This window comes from Bubalus kerabau, chromosome 1 (genome assembly GCF_029407905.1).
Source record: "Bubalus kerabau isolate K-KA32 ecotype Philippines breed swamp buffalo chromosome 1, PCC_UOA_SB_1v2, whole genome shotgun sequence".
NCBI lineage: Eukaryota > Metazoa > Chordata > Mammalia > Artiodactyla > Bovidae > Bubalus > Bubalus kerabau.
The window spans coordinates 82,333,405-82,354,381 of NC_073624.1; the positions used below are offsets into that span (position 1 = coordinate 82,333,405).

The following is a 20,977-nucleotide window of genomic DNA, read 5'->3' on the forward strand; positions in this document are numbered from 1 at the left end:
CCGAAGTTCGTGCCTCTCTATCTAGGCACTCACTGCTGCTAATATTTTGGCCTGTCAAATCTCGCAGAGCAGAATGGTCCCTTCAGGAAAGCCCTGGAAAGTACTGGGTGTCTGGTTCTGCCTGGTCCCTCCCTCCCTCTTGGGGTCTCAGATGACAAGTCAACAAACCAGTTTCCTCCTCTTAGGGGTCACGGATCCAGTGGCTGCAGGGTTTGGTTCCAGGGACTGCAGAGACCCTTGCGGTTGGGTCTAGCAGCAGCTACCCTGTTCCGCAGCAAGCCCTCGTCCTGGGATGAGTGACATCCCGCTTGCCCAATCAGATACGCGGCTTTCTCTCTAGTGCCCGCACCACTTTCCTTGCCGCTCCAATAACCGCTCTAAAAGGCCCGGCTTCTGCTGTCAAGTAGCTGGGGTGGGCTCGGCCGAGGCGAGTAGGGGCGCCGGGTGGGGAGATGCGCTCCCAGGTGTTTGCGGCGGAAGTGGGAAACCTGTAGGTTATGGTCCAGCTGTGCCGCGCCGAGGCGAGCAGAATCAGGGAACAGGTAGGAGGCAGGACTTTCCCTTCTTTGCAGACAGAATAAAGAATGCGTATTTTCCTGCGGCTGTTGCCTCCCTTCCCCTTCCCCCAGCCCCGCCCCGCCCTCGTCACCCCCAGATCTCCTGCGGTCTCCGCAGCTCTCGTTGAGAAGGACGGCAGGAAGGGCTGGGTGAAGGGAGTGTCGTACCGGGAAGGAGGGATGCGGGCTCCAGGAGCCCGGGGTGACGGGCAGGGCAGGCGGTAGTGCCTTGGGAAAGGGGGCCGAACCCCCGTCTCCTCTCGTCAACTTTCCTCTCAGAGGCTGCGGCCGACACCGCGGGCGATGAGCCCAAGAGGTGCCAAGTCGCCCGAGCGGGGGAGGGTCTAGGGGAGCAGACATGTCAGCAGCCGGTAACCCAGGTCTTCCTAAACTGAGATGAGCGCCCTCTCCTCCCCACGCCTGTCTGCACCCGCTCGTTTCCTCTCTCCTACCTTGTCTCTAGACTAGCACAACCCTGAAAAACTGGGAATGGTTGCGCTGAGAGGAAAGGGGACCTGTTTTCTCCCTGGCCCTTGGGGAGTGGGGGGTTGGGGAAAAAACCTGCAACTCGAGGGGCATTTTCCAATTAATTACATCTCCATTGAGAAGACATCAGTCCTTCTCCCCTATTTGCTGCAGACTTGAGGAGGGGAGAGGCAGGGAAGGCTTGGCCTCTTCTCTCCTAGCGTGGCATTGTCTATCCTAGTTTTTAAAAGATGGGTTTATCCTGGGGGATTCCCAGAGAGTTAAGTAATTGTGCCAGGATGGCTCCCAGGGGCTGCAAGGCAGCCTCCCTGGCTGACCACATCTGGGTAGTAGGTGTTGGCCCAGTGCCGGTTCCTGCTAGAGTCAGATTGCTGGAATCAGTAAGCAGAAGAATTGCAGAGAAATTGGACGCTGCATCACTACCAGGGTCTGATGACACCCTGCTTTGAAAATTACTCAAACATTCGGGTGATGGGAAGAAGGAAGATGGGAGGAGCTGTAACCTCTTCCTATTTATTCATGCCCCATCCAGCATGGGCATTTGTACATGTACTTGTGTGTGCATATCTCCAAGGTGGAGCTATATATAGCTCCTGCACACCCAGCCCTGTTTGCCTGCTGCTGAGCAGGCTGGCTTGGCCTTCTGAAGCAATCTGGAAACACTGAGTGGGAGGGGAAAGAGGGAATCAAATTCTCCATTGGGGGGAAAGCCAGAGAAGATGCACTCAGACTGAGGAAGCCTTGCATAAAATAATATTTTTGTGTTGCCCATGAAGATCAATATTTCCAAATATTATTTTGAATACATTCTTGGAGTGCTGTTTGATCTTCATCCATTTCCCTGCATTTTCAGCTTCACAGCATGAAATGTAGCATACATATCAAATAAATATGAATCATATCTGGGATGCTTGTGTCTGTATCTTGATTGTTGGATGGTAAATTTATTTGGTAAGTTGCAGTTGACAGTATTTGGAATCTGGGGGAATTGATCCACGCATTTTATGGGATATAAAACTAAGGAAGCTTTAGAACCTCAGAAGGTAATTTTGATATATTTTTTGTACAAACTTTACTTATAGATTTGATATTTAAACTTCTGCTGTTGTTTTATATCAAATCTATTTGCACTACATGGACTTTCTTTGCATTTATTTCCCCATTGCCTGGAATTATTTAATTTTGGTGATAACCTTTCCATTTTCTTAGATGAGAAAACTAAGATTTTTGAGGACAGAAATAATTTGTTTAAAATCTTCCCCAAATCCACTATTTCAACCCTAACATTCGAAAACCTACTGTAAATTAATTGCATAGCAGTTTGCCATCAAATAGAATACTTCAGTGTCCCATGGTTTATTGGTCCTGGTAACAAAACTTGATCAATATTGATATCACTAACAGTATAGGCCAAGGTTGGATGGGAGGGCATATTGGCGGGAGAATGGATACACGTATATGTGTAGCCGAGTCCCTTTGCTGTCCCACCTGAAATTATCACAGCATTGTTAATCAGCTACACGGCAATATAAAATAAAAAGTTAAAGAAAAACAGTATAGGCCAAGGTTATTCAGTTATTCAGACACTAAGTATCATTTGATTGGTTTAATTATTTATTATTTGTATGTCTGATTTGTCTTCTAATTAGGCAGTATGTACTTTGTAGAAAAAGACCATAACCCAATATTTGTGTATACATCAAGATGAACACAGTTCTAAGGAGGCTCAAAGATTCTTACTGAGGAAATATCATCATAAGGAATTGTTTGGATGAATGCAGCAGTGGTTTGGGGTAATCTATTAATTGTTAGAAGGCTCTGTGTTGGGAACTAATTTTGGAAACTTCCTTTGACTCCATTATTCTCTCCATGGGGAGGAATGAATGACATGAGGTGTTTTTATATCCTTCCACAGAATGATTCTATTTTCCAGTAGAGGTTATGAAGATGTACATGTTATTGTATGGATTCTCTGATATCTTCTTCCTCTTGAGTCAAAGTTGAAAAATAGATAATCCATATTTCTCCACGCAAAACATGCCACCCCACATGCCTTATTAAAAAAGAGATCAACAAGGTCCATCCATTTCTAATGATAAATTGGCCATGGTCTGTGTCATATCTAGAACTTATCCTCTTTAAGTCATCAGTAAGTCCTTCCTCAAGGCCAGTCTTCAATTTTTTTTAGTGGTGCATTCATGTTATTCTCTTTTAATCTGACATTTCTGCCATATTGTCCATCTCCTCCTTGAAATTGAGACAATAGCTACTAGAAGAAGAAATACTGTTTATACTAATGATAATGTATTTCGAGAAAACAATTTTTGTTTTTTCGCTTTTTGGCCATCAATAATCTTCATCCTTAAACAGGCTTTTAGCAAAGGATACTGCAGTTTTCTAGGCTTTTCTGATTTGTGATCAGTTTTTTTTTTCTTTTGTCTACTTCCAGATGCCCACCATCTATTCAGTTTAATTTATTTCATTTCTATTCTAAATTTAATTTGTATTTTTCTGTTTTCCTTAATACCAGTTTCATCCGTCATTGCATGACTCCATTAGTGCAGTTATCAAACATCCCTGTGTATAAGTTTCTCTGCTTAAATCTGAGATGCCAAATATTATTATTGATATAATGTATTTTTAATGTTCCTTATTGATTCAACTCTGCTTTGAATCTTTCACTGTGCTTTTACTTTGTATCTTGAAGAGCACTGGCTTTGGAGCAAGAATACGTGGGTTCAAATCCTTAGAACAGGAAATACCAGTTGTATGAACTTTGAAATATAGCAGATGGAGCATGGGGCATTATTTCACTATGGTTGTCTAAATGACTTGCTGTATAAAATTGTATTTGAAAGAATATTCATTTAGTATTAAATTTAAATGTTAAATTATAGCTTTTTATAGTTATAAGGAAATACAGGATCATTCAAGAAAAATTGGAAATCAAGATAGTTTCATCATGCACAGAGATCTACTATCAACCTTCTAGTTTTATTTTTATGAATATGCATACATATTTTAAACTTACAGATCTGAATTTACAGTGAATATGCATTTTGGCATTCAGCTTTTTTCTAGCATAACACACACCATAAATATTCATTTATTTCATTTAATATTCTTACTAAGCATGTTCTTTTATGGCTGCCGTTTTTTTTTGTAACAAAGCCTTTAGATAGTTTCGTTTTTCACACTTGCGGAAATGAACGTAGATACTCATTAGTCTTTACCTTTCAGATCATTTCTTTACTATAACTTCTTAGATGTTATTGAATCAAATGTATAAATATTTCCAGACTCTAAATGCTACTTCCCAAATTGCTCTTACCAAAAAAAAAAAAAAAAAAGTGCACAAATTGATACTCAGTTTAAACTGATTGGCTGTAATCTCATTAACACTTGGTATTATGGTTAAAACAACTGTGACTATTTTGTAGTCAAAATTATATATCTAATCATTCTTTGAGTTGTGTCTCTATGATTTTGAATGAGTTTGACATATTTTCACTTCTCAAACCTTTATCTTCTCTTTGTATTTTTTTATTTGTGGATTTTACTTGACTATTTCTCTGTTGAGGTATTCATAGTTTCTTCATATAATAACAAATCTGATATAAACTGAAAATTTTCCTCACCCTGTTTTTTTCCCCTTTCTTTTTTTATGTTGAACATACAGAAATTTATAACCTTACTGTAATTTAATCTATAAATCTATTTGCAGTGATATTTTTCATTGCTTTAAGGCCCATAAATCTTTCTGCTACCTGCAAAGAATTGAATATAACAACATGCATTGAGAGTGCTTTTGCTGAAATTTTTCCTTCTTTGAAGTGGGATTTGGCTTATGTATATCATGTATCTCTGTGTGAAATGCCTCTTGGGGATGTATAAAATACGCTCACAGTCTGCTGAGATCCCATTATTATTTATGTGGCTTTCCCATGAAGTGAATAGTACCTTAATTCTTTCTGAGCTACCGTTGTCCATTTCAAAAGTGCCACAGGGCAGAATGTACTATGGAAGATATTAATGACCAGGTTACTCAGCCAGAGAAGGGCACATTGTTTGCACAATTATCTGAATGACTCAGACACTAAATCTGCTTTTGCCAGGATTATCCAGATGGTCCTTAATTCACTGGATAATTGCTCACCCCTGTACTTGATTTTGGTGATGTAGACTTGACTCTGTCATTGCTTTTCCTACCTTGTTTTGTTTGTTGCTATTCTCTAAGTGCTTAGGGTTTGTCACATTCATTTCTTTTCCTCAGAGGCATTTTCTAAGGTCCTTGAAAGCACACATTTTAGAATTATTCAGAGCTTTGCTTGAGACCTAGCTCAGCCACTTGCAAACTGTGTGATTCAGGGCAAGTTACTTAATTTCTTTAAACCTTTGTTTCCTATGTAGGAAATGAGGATATTCTGAGGATGTTCAGAGTTCAGAGCCCCTACTTCAGTCCCACTGTCCTGTAGTCTTCTCAAGCACATTCTCTGCACTATCAGTTCTCTTTCTGAAACCAATCTCAACAGGTACCTCCTCTGCTGAAAATTCTTTGGTAGAGTTTTTTTTCTCTCTTTCTTAAATAACAAACTGGCTGAAGTTCTTTAAGTCTTTTTCTTAATTAAGGACCTAATGTCCTTTTTAAGTGGTCCTTATTTACTTCTCTAAATTCATTTCCTCATCATTCCAGTTTCTTCCATCTCCAATATTCCACAGTGTCAATCATACTAAACTTTTAGCATTTCATCTTATTTATATATTCTTCCTGTATTTTCCCAAACCCCACTTCTGCTCCATATTCTGTTTCCTGCCAGACATTTTCTGTCTCCTTGTCTGCCATGTAGTTGGTTTGCCTCACCTCTTTAAGGCTCAGGTCAGCTGCCACCATCTTAAGGAAGACTTTCCAAAATTTCCAGGCTAAGTTTTAACTCTTATTCAGTGAATTCATAATAACCGTTGGGATCCTAACCATAGAACTTACAATACTGTATTATAACTGACTATTTACTTGCTTGTTACCCCTATTGTAAATCCTTGAGGACAGGGCCAATGCCTTATTCCTCTTTGGGCCCAGTGAAGACTGCTGCTGCTAAGTCACTTTAGTCGTGTCCGACTCTGTGCGACCCCATAGACAGCAGCCCACCAGGCTCCCCAGTCCCTGGGATTCTCCAGGCAAGAACACTGGAATGGGTTGCCATTTCCTTCTCCAATGGTAAAAGTGAAAAGCGAAAGTGAAGCTGCTCAGTCGTGTCCAACTCTCAGTGACCCCAGGGACTGCAGCACCAGGCTCCTCCGTCCATGGGATTTTCCAGGCAAGAGTACTGGAGTGGGGTGCCATTGCCTTCTCCAACTGATGTATATTTCTGAAGAAATGAATTTAAAGAAGGTTAAGACTAAGTACCTTTTTAAGATGTCAGAAGATTACAGATTTATATCTCTACCTTGGAAATAAGAAATAAAACTAGAAGCTATGTCAATCTTCTTAATTTTTCAATGATTGCTGGGTTTGTTGATTTATACAGCAAGACAGATAAAAAAGAATCTTTTAATAAGTAATTTGTCAAGATAGGGCTTCCCTGATGACTCAGTTGGTAAAGAATCCACCTGCAATGCAGGAGGCCCCGGTTTGATGCCTAGGTTGGGAAGATCTGCTGGAGAAGGGATAGGTTACCCACTCTAGTATTCTTGGGCTTCCCTTGTGCCTCAGCTGGTAAAAAATTTGCCTAAAATGCAGGAGACCTGGGTTCAATCCCTGGATTGGGAAGATCCTCTGAAAAGGGAAAGGCTACCCATTCCAGTATTCTGGCCTAGAGAATTTCATCAACTGTATAGTCCATGGGGTCACAGAGAGTTGGACATGACAGAGCAACTTTCACTCAATTGTCAAGATAAGGCATGCTTAGGACATTGAGTAACCCAAATGCTAAATCAGTAGGTAATTCTTAATTCTCCATTTTAGAAGAAGGAATAAATGTATAGTTACATGGATAATGTAGATATATAAGTTAAGCTGTGATGAACTAAATACTGATAAATTGAATTCTCTTTCTCTTCATTTAATAAAAAGCCTTTGATTGGTATGGATTCTGGAAGTTTGTAAAGCATCAGTTCAGTTCAGTTGCTCAGTCATGTCTGACTCTTTGTGACCCCATGGGCTGCAGCATGCCAGGCTTCCCTGTCCATCACCAACTCCTGGAGCTTGTTCAAACTCATGTCCATTAGGTTGGTGATGCCATCCAACCATCTCATCCTCTGTCATCACCTTCCCTCCTGCTTTCAATCTTTCCCAACATCAGGGTCTTTTCTAGTGAGTCAGTTTTTCTCATCAGGTGGCCATAGAGTTGGAGTTTCAGCTTCAGCATTAGTCCTTCCAATGAATATTCAGAACTGATTTCTTTAGGATACACTGTTTGAATCTCCTTGCAGTCCAAGGGACTCTCAAGAGTCTTCTCCAACACCACAGTTCAAAGGCATCAATTCTTTGGCACTCAACTTTCTTTATGGTCAAACTCTCACAATCCATACATGACTACTGAAAAAAACCATACCTTTGACTAGATAGAACTTTGTTGGCAAAGTAATGTCTCTGCTTTTTAATATGCTGTCTAGACTGATCATAGCTTTCCTTCCAAGGAGCAAGTGTCTTTTAATTTCATGGCTGCAGCCACCATCTGCAGTGATTCTGGAGCCCCCCAAAATAAAGTCTCTCACTGTTTCCATTGTTTCTCCCTCAATTTGCCATGAAGTGATGGGACCGGATACCATGATCTTCATTTTCTGAATGTTGAGGTTTAAGCCAACTTTTTCACTCTCCTCTTTCACTTTCATCAAGAGACTCTTTAGTTCTTCTACACTTTCTACTGAGGGTGGTGTCATCTGCATATCTGAGATTATTGATATTTCTCCTGGCAATCTTGATTCCAGCTTGGGCTTCATCCAGTCCAACATTTCTCATGATGTATTCTGCATATAAGTTAAACAAACAGAGTGACAATATACAGCCTTGACGTACTCCTTTTCCTATTTGGAACCAGTCTGCTGTTCCATGCCCAGTTCTAACTGTTGCTTCTTGACCTGCATACAGATTTCTCAAGAGGCAGGTCTGGTGGTCTGGTATTCCTATCTCTTGAAGAATTTTCCACAGTTTGTTGTGATGCACACAGTCAATAGTCAAAGTCTTTGGTGTAGTCAATGAAGCAGAAATAGACGTTTTTCTGTAACTCTCTTGCTTTTTCAATGATCCAACAGATGTTGGCAATTTGATCTCTGGTTCCTCTCTGCCTTTTCTAAATTAAGCTTGGACATCTGGAAGTTCATGGTTCATGTACTGCTGAAGCCTGGCTTGCAGAATTTTGAGCATTACTTTGCTAGTGTGTGAGATGAGTGCAATTGTGCGGTAGTTTGAACTGTCTTTGGCATTGCCTTTCTTTGGGATTGGAATAAAAACTGGCCTTTTCCAGTCCAGTGGCCACTTCTGAGTTTTCCAAATTTGCTGGCATAATGAGTGAAGCATTTTCACAGCATCATCTTTCAGGATTTGAAAGAACTCAACTAGAATTCCATCACCTCTACTAGCTTTGTTCATAGAAATGTTTCCTAAGGCCCACTTGACTTTGCATTCCAGGATGTCTGGCTCTATGTGAATGATCACACCATCGTGGCTATCTGGGTCGTGAAGATATTTTTTGGTGCTAGAAAACTAACTCACTTTTTCCCCAAAAAAATTATTTGGAATGATGATGAAACTAAGACATCTACTTTTAATAAAACATTGCATTGCTTTTATTAAAAAAAAATAAACTTTTGTTGGAATAACAGAAATATAGCAAATCACACAGAAAAGAGTCATGATATCAAGATTCAGTTCTGAATAAAGAACTTTGTCAGTACCCAAAACCCCCTCTTCCAGCAATCATTACCACCTTGTTCTTCCACAAAAGTAATCACTAATTCTAACTTCAAGACCATAGAATTGTTCTGCCTGTTTTTGAAATTTGTATAGATAGAATCATAGCATATGTTACTTTTTTTGCATCAAATTTCTTTTGCTCAGCCTTTTTGTTGAGATATATCCATGTTTTGAATGTAATAATAATTCATTTTTGTTGTTCTGTAAAATTCCATTGTACTCCAACACAGACCTATCTGTTCTACCTGTTAGATGTCTAGGTTGTTTTCAGTTTTGTGTAATAGTTTTCTTATAATCATACATTCTTTTATATGCCTTTTGTAGTGCATGTATATATATGCATTTTTTGCTAAGATGTAACTAAGATTAGTTTCCTGTGATTGTGGTTTTCCTTCTGTCTGCCTTCTGATGGAGAAGGGTAAGAGGCTTATGGAAGCTTCCTGATGGGAGAGACTAACTGAGGGGGAAATTAGGTCTTGTTCTGATGGGCGGGGGGCCATGTTCAGTAAATCTTTAATGCAATTTTCTGTTGATGGATGGAGCTGTGTTACCTCCCTGTTATTTACCTGGGGCCAAACTATGGTGGAGGTAATGAAGATAATGGCGACCTCCTTTAAAAGGTCCCATGCATGCAATGCTACACTCAATGCCCCCAACCCACATAGGCCATCACCGACCCATTCCTCCGCGAGAGACTCCTGGACACTTACAGGCAAGTCTGGGTCAGTCTCTTGTGGGGTTGCTATTCCTTTCTACTGAGTCCTGGCGCACACGAGGTTCTATTTGTGCCCTCCAAGAGACTATTTCCCAGTCCTGTGTAAGTTCTGGTGGCTCTAAGGTGGGGTTAATGGCGACCTCCTCCGAGAAGGCTTATGCTATATCCAGGTCTGCTGCACCCAGAGCCGTTTCCCCTGCAGCAGTCCACTGCTGACCCGTACCTCCACAGGAAATGCTCAAACACAGTCTGTCTCAGTCTCTGTGGGGTCTCTGGGTCCTGGTGCGCACAAGGTTTGTTTGAGCCCTCTGACCGTTTCTAGCGGGTATGGGGTTTGATTCTAAATGTGATTTCACCCCTTCTACCATCTTTCTGGGGCTTCTCCTTTGTTCTTGGATGTGGGGTATCTCCTCACAGTTGCTTGAGTGCGATGCAACCGCTGCTCTAGCACCTACCATCTTGCTGGGGCTTCTCTGCCCTTGGACATGGGGTATCTCCCCAAAGCCGCTACTGTACCATATCGCCACCACACAGCCTGTACCTCAACAGATTTTTCCCCCTAAGCTTCCCTTCTTTGTCTATCAGTTTTATGCACCAATGGGGTGGCAGTCAGAAAGACCCAGCAAAGGAAACTCTAAAAAACCCAAGATGGATGGGTCATGGTGGAGAGTTCTGAAAAAACCTGGTCAACTGGAGAAGGGAAAGGCAAACCACTTCAATATTCTTGCCTTGAGAACCCAATGAACAGTATGAAAAGGCAAAAAAGATAGGACACTAAAAGATGAACTCGCCAGGTTTGTAGGTGCCCAATATGCTACTAGAAATCACTGGAGAAATAACTTCAGAAAGAATAAAGAAATGGAGCCAGCGAAAAAACAATGCCCAATTGTGGATGTGCCTGGTGATGGAAGTAAAGTCCGATGCTGTAAAGAGCAATATTGCATAGGAAACTGGAATGCTAGGTCGATGAATCAAGTCAAATTGGAAGTGGTCAAACAGGGGATGGCAAGAGTGAACATTGACATTTTAGGATTCAGTGAACTAAAATACACTGGAATGGGTGAATTTAACTCAGATGACCATTATATATACTACTGTCATCAAGAATCCCTTAGAAGAAATGGAGTAGCCATCATAGTCAACAAGAGTCCAAAATGCAGTACTTGGATGCAGTCTCAAAAACAACAGCATGATCTCTGTTCATTTCCAAGGCAAACCATTCAATATCAGAGCAATCCAAGTCTGTGCCCCAACCAGTAATGCTGAAGAAGTTGCAGTTGAATGGTTCTATGAAGAGCTACAAGACTTTCTAGAACTAACACCCCCAAAAGATGTCCTTTTCATTAATAGGGGACTGGAATGCAAAAGTAGGATGTCAAGAGATACCTGGAGTAACAGGCAAATTTGGCCTTGGAGTATGAAATGAAGCAAGTCAATGGCTAATAGAGTTTTGCCAAGAGAATGCACTGATCATAGCAAACACCCTCTTCCAACAACACAAGAGAAGGCTTTACATGTGGACATCACCAGATGGTCAATACCAAAATCCGATTGATTATATTCTTTGCAACCAAAGATGGAGAAGTTCCATACAGTCAGCAAAAACAAGACAGGGAGCTGACTGTGGCACAGACCATGACTCCTTATTGCCAAATTCAGACTTAAATTGAAGAAAGTAGGGAAAATCACCAGACCATTCAGGTATGACCTAAATCAAATCCCTTATGATTATACAGTGGAAGGGATTAGATCTGATAGACAGAGTGCCTGCAGAACTATGGACAGAGGTTTATGACATTGTCAAGAGGCAGAGATCAAGACCATTCCCAAGGAAAAAAAAAATGCAAAAAGGCAAAATGATTGGTGAGGAGGCCTTACAAATAGCTGTGAATGGAAGAGATTTGAAAGACAAAGGAGAAAAGGAAAGATATACCCATTTGAATGCAGAGTTCCAAAGAATAGCAACGAGAGATAAGAAAGCCTTCCTCAGGGATCCATGTAAAGAAATTAAGGAAAACAATAGAATGGGAAAGACTAGAGAGCTCTTCAAGAAAATTAGAGATACCAAGGGAATATTTCGCAAAGATGGGCACAATAAAGGACAAAAATGTTATAGACCTAACAGAAGCAGAAGATATTGAGAGGTGGCAAGAATACACGGAAGAACTATACAAAAAGATCTTCATGACCCAGATAATCATGATGGTGTGATCATCAACCTAGAGCCAGACATCCTGGAATGTGAAGTCAAGTAGGCCTTAAGAAGCATCACTATGAACAAAGCAGGTGGAGGTGATGGAATTCCAGTTGAGCTATTTCAAATCCTAAAAGATGATGCTGTAAAAGTGTTGCACTCAATATGCCAGCAAATTTGAAACCTCAGCAGTGGCCACAGGACTGGAAAAGGTCAGTTTTTATTCCAATCCCAAAGAAAGGCAATGTCAAAGAATGTTCAAACCACCACACAATTGCATTTATCTCACATGCAAGCAAAGTAATGCTCAAAGTTCTCCAAGCCAAGCTTCAACAGTATGTAAACTTAGAACTTCCAGATGTTCAAGCTGGATTTAGAATATGTAGAGGAACCAGAGATCAAATTGCCAACATCTGTTGGTTAATTGAAAAACCAAGAGTTCCAGGAAAACATCTACTTCTACTTTATTGATTATACCAAAGCCTTTGACTGTGTGGATCACAACAAACTACAGAAATTCTTCAAAAGATGGGAATAGCAGACCACCTTTACCTGCCTATTGAGAAATCTGTATGCAGGTCAAGAAGCAACAGTTAGAACTGGACATGAAACAACAGACTGGTTACTAATTGGGAAAGGAGTACATCAAGGCTGTATATTGTCACCCTGCTTATTTAACTTCTATGCAGAGTACATCATGCAAAATGTTGGACTGGATGAAGCCCAAGCTGGAATCAAGATTGCCAGGAGAAATATCAATAACCTCAGATATGCAGATGACACCACCCTTAAGGCAGAAAGCAAAGAAGAACTAAAGAGTCTCTTGATGAAAGTGAAAGAGGAGAGTGAAAAAGTTGGCTTAAAGCTCAACATTCATAAAACTAAGATCATGGCATCCAGTCCCATCACTTAATGGCAAATAGATGGGGAAACAATGGAAACAGTGGCAGACTTTATTTTTGGGGACTCCAAGATCACTGCAGATGGTTAGTGCAGCCATGAAATGAAAAGCCTTGCTCCTTGGAAGAAAAGTTATGACCACCGTAGACAGCATATTAAAAAGTAGAGACAATACTTTGCCCACAAATGTTCGTCAGTCAAAGCATTTATGCAGTAGTCATATATGGATGTGAGCACCGAAAAATTGATGCTTTTGAACTGTGGTGTTGGAGAAGACTCTTGAGAGTCCCTCGCACTGCAAGGAGATCCAGCCAGTCCATCCTAGAGGAAATCAGTCCTGAATATTCATTGGAAGGACTGATGCTGAAGCTGAAACTCCAATACTCTGGCCACCTGATGAGAAGAACTGACTCTTTAGAAAAGACCCTGATGCTGGGAAAGATTGAAGGCAGTAGGCAAAGGGATGACAGAGGATGAGATGGCTGGATAACATCACCAAGTCAATGGACATGAGTTTGAGTAAACTGTGGGATTTGGCAATGGACAGGGATGCCTGGTGTGCTGCAGTCCATGGGGTCGCAAAGAGTTGGACATGACTCAGCGACTGAACTGAACCTAAGGTTAAGTTGCTGAATCAATGACTAATGCTTAGTAGAAATTCCTAGATTTTCCCAAGGGATTGAGCCAACTTCCAGTTTAACCTCTGGTGTGTGAGATTCCAAGTTACTCATTAGCTTTGCCTTCAGTTGGTTTTAATAGTCTTTTTAACTTAAACTATTATAGTAGGTGGGAAAGTGTGGAAATGGATGTCTCATTATGGTTTTAATTTGCATTTTTCATAAATATGTTATTAAATGCCTATATATATATATATATATACACATACATACATATATAGGCTGTTTGAATATGGTATTTTGGTTTTATTGGTTTTTAGTCACTAAGTCATGTCTGACTCTTTTAGACTCTATGGGCTGTAATCCTGTCAGACTTCTCTGTCTATGGGGTTTCCCAGCAAAGAATACTGGAATAGGTTGCTATTTTCTTTTCCAGGGACCTTCCTTACTGAGTGATCGAACGTTTGTCTCCTGAATTGTCAGGCAGACTCTTTGCCACTGAGACACCTGGGAAGGCAATGATGCTTTAGAGTACCATTCAAAGATTTTGTCCACTTTACTGTTATCTGTCTTTTGTTTATTGATTAATAAGTGGTTCCTTATATTAATATACTTTGAATTTGAGTGCTTAGAAAATATTTGCAAATCTTTTCCCTGGTGGCTTAGATGGCAAACAGTCTGAGAGACTCTTTTGGGAATAATTCATTTGAGAATAATAAGTTTATTTTTCTCTTATCCATTCTTTGTAACTTATTAAACATCTTAACTTATTATGCTGACTAAGAGCTCTAGGACAGTGGTGAGTAGAAATGGTGTTAGTTGACTCATTCTTTATCTCATAAGAAAATTTCTCAAAAGTTCATCTTTAAGTATCAGATTTTTTTTGTAGGTAACTTTTGTCAGGCTAAGGTGATGTCAAATTTATGTTGCTTGGACTCATGAGATGAGATATATTACCTCTTTTTATTCTGGTAAGAGTTTGTGAATGATACATTTTAATTTTCTGTACAATCAACTAGTGAAGACATTTGGCACTAGAAATTTTTCTCTGGCAATATTTTTAAACTATAAGTTCAGTTACTTTATGTCTATTCATATTTTCTATGTATTATTTAATCTTTTTTGTAAGCTGGACTTGTCTAGGAGTTTGTCCACCTAAATTGTCAAATGTATTGGACATTGTTCTTAAAAATAATCTCATACTATATTTTTAATATGTATATGATTTTTTTTTACTTTCGATTTTTTTTTATTTTATTTTTTTAAATTTTATTTTATTTTTAAACTTTACATCACTGTATTAGTTTTGCCAAATATCAAAATGAATCCGCCACAGGTATACATGTGTTCCCCGTCCTGAACCCTCCTCCCTCCTCCCTCCCCATTCCATCCCTCTGGGTCGTCCCAGTGCACCAGCCCCAAGCATCCAATATCGTGCATCGAACCTGGACTGGCAACTCGTTTCATACATGATATTTTACATGTTTCAATGCCATTCTCCCAAATCTCCCCACCTCTCACAGAGTCCATAAGACTGTTCTATACATCAGTGTCTCTTTTGCTGTCTCGTACACAGGGTTATTGTTACCATCTTTCTAAATTCCATATATATGCGTTAGTATACTGTATTGGTGTTTTTCTTTCTGGCTTACTTCACTCTGTATAATAGGCTCCAGCTTCATCCACCTCATTAGAACTGATTCAAATGTATTCTTTTTAATGGCTGAGTAATACTCCATTGTGTATATGTACCACAGCTTGTATATGATTTTTAATGATGATTCTCTTTTCATTCTTTTAAATCCACTGACAGAGCTGACTATTCTTAATATTTTGTATATATTTTAAAAGATTTCAAAATGCATCATATTATGTATAGTGCTCTATCACTTTTTTTCTCTTGGCCAATTTTTATTTTCACACATTGTAGTGCTAACACATCTTTTTTCATATTTGCATGCTGTCCCTCTGCATGGAACACAGTTTATTTATGTCACCCTTATTGGATCTTTGCTTTATTTGTAATTATTTTTTAAAGAATGCCAAAAGAATACCATTCTACATGTACCTTTGTACATTCCTTAGAATACTTCACTAATACATTTCTAGAGTGAAATTCCTAGCAAAGAGTTACATCTTTTGTAGAGTATCAGTATTTCCAAATTGTTCTTCAAAGACATTATAGCAATTTATAATCTTAGTAACATGAATAAGAATGTTTTCTGTTGCATATCCTCCCTTGTGGGCTTCCCTCAAGTGGCTCGGAAGGTAAATAATCCTCCTGCAATGCAGAAGACCCGGGTTGACCCCTGGGTTGGAAAAATCCCTTGAAGAAGTGGGATGGCTACCCACTCCAGTATTCTTGCCTGGAGAATTCCATGATCAGAGGAAACTGGTGGGCCACAGTCAGTCCATGGTGTAGCAAAGAGTTGAATGTGACTGAGTGACTAACATTTTTGTTTTTCATCCTCCCTTGTACTGAGTATTATCAATCTTTCAAATACTTTTAGAAGATGTTTTTCTTTCTAAATGAAACCACTATTTAAAAAATAATATAAATGATTTGCAACTATGCACCGATGACATCATAAAATATAAATTTGATATTTCCCTATAGATTTTTTACTTTATACGTAAAATACTTTTGGCTATTATTGGGATTGTAAAATATTTCAATTAGATTTGGCACTAAGTTGTTTTTATAAAATTTAAGTGCTAAAAAACTCTCTCACTTTCATTGTTTGTTATAGCTTTTCAATATAATATATAGCATGTCTGCTTGTGCAGGAAAGAATATAGTACTAGATGTTCAACAACATAATTTTTAAAAATTGAGATATATTTATTACAGAAAATTCATCTTTTTTAAAAATAAATTTTATTGGCATATAGTTGATTTACAATGTTGTATTAGTTTCTGCTGTACTGCAAAGTGTATCAGTTATACATGTACATATATTCAGTCTTTTTTAGATCCCTTTTCCTTATAGGTCATTATTGAGTCTTAAGTAGAGTTCCTTCTGCTAACAGTAGAGGGAACTGTATCAGTTATCTATTGTATATATGAGTGAGGGAGTGAGTGAAGTCACTCAGTCATGTCTGACTCTTTGCGACCCCATGGACTGTAGCCTACCAGGCATCTCCATCCATGGGATTCTCCAGGCAAGAATACTGGAGTGGGTTACCATTTCCTTTTCCAGGGGATCTTCCCAACCCAGGGATCGAACCCGGGTATCCTGCATTGGAGGCAGACACTTTAACCTCTGAGCCACCAGGAAATATATAGTAGTATGTATATATCAATCTCAGTCTCTCAATTTATCCCTCCACTGTTTCCCCCAACTTGTAACCACAAGTTTGTTTTCTACATCTGTGACTCAAATACTGTTTGGTAATTTCATTTGATTATTTTTTTAGATTCCACATATAAGCAATATCATATGATAAAATTCACCTTTTAAAAGTATACAATCTTTTTTGTTGTTTTTATTGTACTCATTATCTGTGCAACCATCACGTTTACTGAATTCTAGAACAATTTCATCACTCCCAAATACAACTCTTAATTGTTCCTCCCATTTCCTAACCACTTAGTTAGGAAATAGTCTGTCTCTATGACTTTGCCTATACTGCACATTTCATAGAAATGGAATCACACAATGTGTCCTTTTCTAGCTGGCTTCTTTCACTAAGCATAATGCTTTCAAGGTACATCCATGTTTTAGCATATATCAGTATTTTTTATTGCTGAATAATATTTCATTGTATGGATATACTACATTTTATTTATTTGTTTATCAGTTGAAGGGCATTTAGGCTGTTCCCACTTTCTGGCTACAGTGAATACTAGTGTCATGAATGTATGTGTACACATTTTTCAATGAATATATTTTTAGTTCTTTTGGGTATACACCTTAAAGTAGAATTGTAGGGTCATATGGTAACTCTCGGAGAAGGCAATGGCACCCCACTCTAGTACTCTTGCCTGGAAAATCCCATGGACGGAGGAGCCTGGTGGGCTGCAGTCTATGGGGTCGCTAGAGTCAGACACGACTGAGCGACTTCACTTTCACTTTTCACTTTTCACTTTCATGCATTGGAGAAGGAAATGGCAACCCATTCCAGTGTTCTTGCCTGGAGAATCCCAGGGACAGGGGAGCCTGGTAGGCTGCCGTCTATGGGGTCGCATAGAGTTGGACACAACTAAAGCAACACAGCAGCAGCATGGTAACTCTATTTAACTCTGTAAAAAAATTTATTTATTTTTAATTGGAGGATAATTGCTTTATAATATTATGTTGATTTCTGGCATATATCAACAAAATATACCATAGGCATATGTAGACATAGATTTAAATCTAAATTCTGGCACTTAGTAGATATGTATTCCTGAGAAATCTACTCAATTCTTATAACTGTGAGTGGCTTCATTTCCTAAATTGAGGAAAATACATATGAAAGTAAGTTTGCTATATTGCCTGTCATCTATTTTCTAGGTGTAATTTAAATGATTAAGCTAGTCAGGCAGGGCCTTTTCTCTTTCACTTGCCTAATTATGGCCTTGTCAATGTTACTTGTTCTTCAGGGAAAACAGCTTCCAGATATGAAAAAGGACTGTTTCCTGTAAACAATCTATGAAGTTGAGCTAAAAGTAGATCTTCTGCTAGAAGTGGAGAGAAATAATGTGATTAATATCTTTTCCTTTATTTATTATATATTGTATTTGTCAGTGGAAGGAAAGAAGAAAGAAGGGAGAGAGAGAAGGAGAGAAAACAGAAACACATCTCCTGTGTGGTAAGCATTGTAGAGTAAATAAATCAGACTTTTCCTTCCTTCAAGAGGCTTCTAATATAAGTGGGGAAAATAGATGAAAAGATAACCCCAAATTGTGTGATGAGTGCTTTTATACAAGTAGATTCAATGTTAATTGAATACTGTATGCCAGGGACATTTACAAGAGTATGACTGGTTTAAGTAACTGAGAGAAATCTAATATATGACAGAGTATATCCTAGGTCTCCTGCATTGGGCAAGCAGGTTCTTTACCACTAGTGCTACCTGGGAAGCCTATAAAGTAGCAAAACATATGGCCAAAGAGGAAAAAATAGTAGATCAAGAAATCTCTACTTTGTATTTTTCCCTAGAAGCAGTGGTTCCAAGAAAGACTGATTTAATTGAATATTTTTAAATATGTTGGGAGAATTTAATGAAGTTAAAAATAAATATTAGGTATGAGAGGATGTTGTAATTTCAAAAATGTGGAAATTAACTAGATTTTAAACAGCATGTCTAGATAATTGCTGATAAGAAATATTGCTACAAATTGGCAGGATTGTACTCTCCAAATCATCTTTTAACATCTCTCATAATAATTTCATTTTGACTTCATTTTGCTATTAGTGTTCTATAAAAACTCCCTTTAAGTAATTAAGGAGAGAAAATTAAATATATGTTTTCATCCCAATCTTTTCATAGGTTCTTCGAGAGCTAGATTTCTGCTAAGACATATATATCTTGTAAAAAAGCCATATAAATTCATGGGAGTTCTTAGAAGTTCATTGGACTTTGGATGTTATTTAGGCCATGGCTGAGAATACCACCATGCTTATTTCATAAACACAGATGGTTTCCTATTTGCTTTACAGAATAGTCATTTATAGCATGACCAAATCACCAAAAATGTTGTCTATTAGTACTGTGATTTTTAGGGATATTTGAAATAGAAGGTTTTTATAAAATGCTACCTATGTCTGACATCAACAGACTGAGAATTTTTAAATTCATTTTTACTATAGCAAAGTGACCAATTGTAAAGAGAAGATTGCCATTACTACTAGTTTAAATGATTTTATTAGTCATAGTAAAAATGTGCTCAAATGTTAATCCTTGTCATTTGAAAGGTTACAGTTGCAATAAAAATTCCTCTATTTCTGGTAGTTCACTGATTGAATATTGACAAGTCACAACAAATAACTGACATATAGCAAGTGTGCATAATTTGTTTCTTTCTTTACTTTCTGTCTCCTTTTAGTGCTGCTGTTGTTCAAGGAAGTATTTTGCTCAAGTGTATGACAATATTGGCCATTTTTGAATATGTGAAACGTATTTTTAAAGCCAGTTATTGTCCATTATTTGATTCATTAAAGCTTCTACTCAGCTTTTATATCAGTTCAGTTCAGTTCAATTGCACAGTCATATCTGACTCTTTGCTACCCCATGGACTGCACCACACCAGGCTTCTCTGTCCATCACCAACTCCTGAAGCTTGCTCAAACTCATGTGCATTGAGTTGGTGATGCCATCCAACCATCTCATCCTCTGTCATTCCCTTCTCATCCTGCCTTTAGACTTCCAAGCATCAGGGTCTTTTTCAGTGAGTCAATTCTTCACATCAGGTGACCAAAGTATTGGAGCTTCACCATCAGCATCAGTCTTTCCAATGAACATTCAGGACTGATTTCCCATAGATTGGTTTGATCTCCTTGCAGTTCAAGGGACTCTCAAGAGTCTTCTCCAACACCACAGTTCAAAAGCATCAATTCTTTGGCACTCAGCCTTCTTTATGGTCCAACTCTCACATCCATACATGACTACTGGAAAAACCATAGCTTTGACTGTACAGATCTTTGTTGGCAATGTAATGTCTCTGCTTTTTAATATGCTGTCTAGGTTGGTCATAGCTTTTCTTCCAAGGAGCAAGCATCTTTTAATTTCATGGCTGCAGTCACCATCTGCAGTGATTTTGGAGCCCCCCAAAATAAAGTCTGTCACTGTTTCCATTGTTTCCCCAACTATTTGCCATGAAGAGATGGGACTGGATGCCATGATCTTAGTTTATTGAATGTTGAGTTTTAAGCCAACTTTTTCACTCTCCTCTTTCACTTTTATCAAGAGGCTCTTTAGTTCTTCTTTGCTTTCTGCTATGAGGGTGGTGTCATCTGCATATCTGAGGTTATTGATATTTTTCCTGCCAATCTTGATTCCGGCTTGCGCTTCAACCAGCCTAGTATTTCACGTGATGTAAATAAGCGGAGCGGCAATATGCAGCCGTGGTGTACTCCTTTCTCAGCTTGGAATCAGTCGTTTGATGTCTGGTTCTAACTGTTGCTTTTTGACCTGCACACAGTTATCTCAGGAGGCAGGTAAGGTGGTCTGCTTTTCCCATCTCTTGAAGAATTTTCCATAGTTTGTTGTGATCCACACAAAGGCTTTAACGTAGTCAATGAAGCAGAAAGAAAGAAATGAAAGTGAATTTGCTCAGTTGTGTCTGACTCTTTGTGACCGCATGGGCTGTAGCCTACCATGCTCCTCCGTCCATGGGATTTTCCAGGCAAGAGTATTGGAGTGCGTTGCCATTTCCTTCTCCAGAGTATCTTCCCAACCCCGGGATCAAACCTGGGTCTCCCACATTGTAGTCAGATGCTTTACTATCTGAGCCACCAGAAGTAGATGTTTTCTGGAATTTTCTGGTGTTTTCTATCATCCAATGGATGTTGGTAATTTGATCTCTGTTCCTCTGCCTTTTCTAAATCCAGCTTGAACATCTGGAAGTTCTGGGTTCGCATACTGTTGAAGCCTGGCTTGAAGAATTTTGAG

The 20,977-nt window shown here is 39.0% G+C and overlaps 1 long non-coding RNA gene across 1 annotated transcript; it reads left to right on the plus strand.

The window, feature by feature from the left end:
- The first annotated feature begins 405 nt into the window (after nucleotides 1-405).
- On the plus strand, nucleotides 406-19,276 carry LOC129641662 (uncharacterized). The gene is made up of 3 exons (XR_008709383.1): nucleotides 406-542; nucleotides 18,112-18,175; nucleotides 18,857-19,276. It is a non-coding gene; the product is annotated as an uncharacterized LOC129641662 (long non-coding RNA).
- Nucleotides 19,277-20,977: the final 1,701 nt, after the last annotated feature.